This window comes from Neopsephotus bourkii, unplaced genomic scaffold (assembly GCF_033783945.1).
Source record: "Neopsephotus bourkii isolate Nb327-2 ecotype Australia unplaced genomic scaffold, CSIRO-AGI_Nbou_v1 NB_668, whole genome shotgun sequence".
NCBI lineage: Eukaryota > Metazoa > Chordata > Aves > Psittaciformes > Psittacidae > Neopsephotus > Neopsephotus bourkii.
The window spans coordinates 2,932,039-2,936,658 of record NW_026901167.1 but is presented as its reverse complement, the minus strand read 5'-3'; positions in this window follow the sequence as shown (position 1 = coordinate 2,936,658).

Here is a 4,620-nt window from a genome sequence, read left to right as displayed (position 1 = left end):
AGTTGTCCATATGGTTATTCCAGTAAGAGACTCAAAAACAACAACAAAAAACCAAAACCACACCACCCCCCAAAAAAACCCCAAAACCCATCCCCCTCCCCCCCAAAAAGTCAAACAAAATGGTAACAATACCCCACTGTATTTTAATCACTTCAGGAATACTGTGGTGACTGCTAACAACAAAAACACCATTCAAGCAGTGGTAACTGCACATGCTTGAAGCAGTGAGTCTTAAAAAAATGCCATCAAAATTTCATACACAATTATTATGAGAGATTCAAGAAAGCTGAAGGGGAACAAACTTCATTAAAGCATAAATCAGGCTAGGGAGAAAGGAAACCATTGTCCCTTCATCAAAACGCAACTAGCCACAAGAGCACTTAAGGAGTGTTTGCTCTCCCAGTCCAAAGCTGCATGCATGACTTCAACGGGATTATAAACTTTTGCACTGTGCCATAAGCAGAGCATGGGACTGAATGTTATCATCTTTGAAGAAGAGCACAGGGGGAAGGGTAAAAAAGAATTCAGGAACTTGAAGCTCAAAGAGTGTTTGGAGCAGTGAGTTATTTTCAACTTTAGCACCTGGCAGTCTTCACCACTACCTTCATCACAAAAGAAGTAACCATGGCATCTGCTGCCTTCCAATTCACTTCATCAAGGTGGCTCACTGAAGAACAAATGCCAGCAGACAAAGGCTTACAGACAAATACAACTTGCTACTTAATAAATCAATTCCCTTTACTTTCTCATCTCTTGGCACATATTTTTCCTTCACCCTTTCCTGAAATTTTCAGTATAGTGATAGCATGGCAATAGAGCAGCTTTTCAAATATTCTGCTCTAAGATCCAATTAGTTACTCTCAGCTACCTTCCATACCAGAGCTGACACTTGACTTCGGCCTCAAGAGCTTCCCAGACTGAGTCAAAAAAAAAAGAAAATAAAAGAGTAGAAAAATAGAGCAGACTATCAAATAACTTTAAAAATTACAGGGAGGGAGCTAATAACTTAATGAACGGACAGTATTGAAACATTTATCAGATCTGAAAGCCCAATAGTAATGCAGTGAACTATATACATCATGTTTTAATTCAACTGGATGTAAGCAGTAAGGCTTGACAATGCTTAAGATCATTCACACAGCACTGAGATGGAGCACAGTATAAACTCTAAAGTAATGAGAAACCTGCTTTAAAAGCAGCTGGACTAACAGAAGAACGGTATGCAGAAGGCAAAATAAACAGATATGACTTCTTGTCTTACCATTTCTACTACCATCTCTGTTCAAATCTTGAATACATAATGAGGAACATACTGCAAACATAAACCTTTAAACTACTCATCAGCTTGAAACCCACTTGAGGTGTGGTAGAGCCATGATTAGTTCATCTAAGGAGCAAGCTAAATAGAACTCTTGCAACAGGGCAAAAAACCCCAAACTACTGTGTACTCAATTACTCTAGCACAAAATAATAGTCATTAAAGGCTATTAAGAAAAAGAAAAGTGCAGACATCAGGTTTTGTATGTATAGGCTAGATACAAAGTTATGGACAGCAGAAGACACCATGTAAAATTCAGTATGCAGTTCCACAATACCAAGACCTTCAGCCACTATCAAAACCCCAAAACATCCTAAGTGGTTAAGAGTCTATGAAGGAAAAGCATGCAAGAGGGAATTCTGAGTAGTTTAGACATGTTTGGAACAGCAACTGCTTAGAGAAAATGGTTATTCAAAGATGGTCTATAGTCTAAGAAGAAAGCAAGTTATAGGGAACAGACAAAACCGAGGCACCAAGACAAATAATGCAAGGCAAAAAGCATGGAGGATTGAGACGTAAGATCCAAGAACACTCCTGTGGCATACAGCTACCAACACCGCATTGCAAGGAGAAAATGTACTTTGCAGCAGGAGCAAGGAAATAAAATAATGCATAAAAACTACTTCACTCTAATTAGACATGTCACTTTCATACTCCTTCAGAGGAAAAAACCCTGATGTGCTATTACTCACACATTTCAAATTCATCATCACTGCTGGAAGAGACGTACAGGGCATCGCTGCAAAAAATTAAACGCAGAATAGTATCAAGAACATTAGGCCAACAGCAAGTACATCTGCATCTCCCCTGAAGTACCTGTGACCACCAAGAAGCAAATACACACTGAAATAATCACTGAATGTCTCAAATAGGCTGAACTGTTTAATTTTAAATAGAAATATTAGAACTAGCATATTAAATTTATAACAACTATATAAATTCAATATTCAAGTTGCAATCATTCACTGCCAAAATCTAAACAGTTGAACCATCTGAAGACACAAGCTTAGACCATTACATTGGCTTCAATTCAAATTTAAGTATTTATCAGTATTCAGAAGGGACATAAAGCTTGTTTCTCATCTTACACATGGTATATGATCAGGCAGAGGATGCTGCGTTGTATGAAGTCTGAAACCCCAAAATATACAAGAAAAAACAAGTTACTTCTGTATAAAGTGCACTTTAACACAGCTGCTATCTGTATAAAGTGCACTTTAACACAGCTGCTATGAATATTTAACAAACAGCAGCTTTCCTAAAGCTCTTTTAAGATGCAGATAGATGCATTGGCACTTCCACTGGAATTCTCATGCAGATGTAGAGGCAAGACGAAATACTCCTACCAAATTGTTTAATTCCTATTCTGACAAAACCCAAACATTAACAAGTTAAAAAATGCATTATGCAATTGTTTAAAGATATGAAGACAGCTTCTTTTAACTACATCAAAGTTGCTCAAATTTATCATAGAATAGTTTGGGTTGGAAGGGACCCTCAGTGGTCATCTTAGTCCACTACCCGACTCCTCCATGAGCAGAGACATGTTCAACCAGACTAGGTTGCTCAGAACCACATCCAGCCTGGCCTGCAATGTCTCCAAGGATGGGGCATCCACCACCTCTCTGGGCAGCCTGTGCCAGGATTTTACCATCCTCACTCTACAAAGTTTCTTCCCCTTTTCCAGCCTCAATCTCCCTCTTTTTAAACCCATCACCCCTCATCCTGCTGCAACAGCCCCTGCTGAAAAGTCTCCTCCCATCTTTCTTATAGGCTGCTTTTAAGCACTCAAAGGCTGCAGTAAGGTCTCCCCAGAGTCTTCTCCAGCTGAACAGCACCAACTCTCTCAGCCTTTACTTACAGGAGAGGTGCTCCAGCCCCTGATGGATTTTGTGGTCCTTCTCTGGACCCTCTCCAACAGGTTCATGTCTTTCCTGTCCTGAGGACTCCAGAGCTGGATGCAGGACTGCAGGGGCATCTCACCAGAGCAGAGTAAGGGGCAGAATAACCTCCCTTGACCTGCTGGCCATGCTCCTCTGGATGCAGCCCAAGACACAATTGGCCTTCTGGGCTGTGAGCATACACTGCCAGGTCATGTCCAACCTTTCATCTAGCAGTACCCCCAAAGTATCTCAAAGACTATAATTTTGATACATCCTAATACCAATCAACTATTGTAAAACATTTGAAGCCCTAACCTGAAGCTAAGTTTCAACACAGTCAGGAAGCACACTGCAGGAGAGGGTGCCGGGGCTGCGCCCAGCCGACCGCCTCCTCACCTCTCTCTCCCCGTGCTGCTGCCACCCGAAGCCAAACCACAGCAGGAGCCGCCATCGCAGGAGCTGGAGGAGCCGCCGCCGGAGCGGGGCCCGGCCCCGCACTGACCGTGTGGGGGTATGGCAGCGGCGGGGCGCTCCCCGCGGCCCTCACCGCCCCAGCAGGCCTGCAGGCCTCTCTGCTGCGGTGGAGCCCCGTCCCGCGCCGCCTCGAGCTGCAAAGGAAAGAGACCGTGAGCAGAGCGCAGCGCCAGGCCCGGCCGGGGAAAGGCGAAGGCACCCCACGCACCGCCGCCTTCTCCATCCGCTTTAAACCGCGCGCGCCCCTTCGCAGCGCTTCCGGGGCACCGGGCTGGGCCGCCTGCGCGCGACTCCGCGCCTGCGCATGGAGTGGGGAGAAACCGCGGCTGCAAGCGCGTCCGAAGCCACCAGCACGAGCGAGGCGCCCTAGCGCCCGCGGCGCCAGAGAGAGGAGAGCAACCGCGGCCCCGCTACCGCCGCTCCCCGGGAGGGAGCGGCAGCCCCGGCATGGAGCAGCAGCCCCGGCATTAACGGGAGGCCAAGCCAACCGCAACCAGGAGACAAAACTCAATGGCACGATGAGCGAGGTTGACACTCGTTTATATTGACCCACTGGTGAGCGGGGAGCTGGGGAATGTTGGTGTTGCTTATTGAAAACAAAACCAGTAATTTACACACAGTCCTTGACCTGCAAGATAATACAGTGTGCGAGTTAACAGCATCGGGAAGGGCAGAAGAAACAAGCTGGTGTGAGCCCCCAATAACACTTGGGAATTAAGCAGGCACACACACCAGAGCTTTCATGGTTGGGTGGGTTTAGTCTAACAGAAACGTCTGTGTGCAAGACCTGCACTTACTGGACATTATTTCTGCTTTTTAAATAAATACATACAAATTTAAATAGCACTATTTAAAACAAAATTACAGAAAGAAAGAAGCAAGGCCAGCCATTCAGAATACTTCTCTAGCAACAGCACAAGGGCAGCAGCAAACGTGAAACACTGG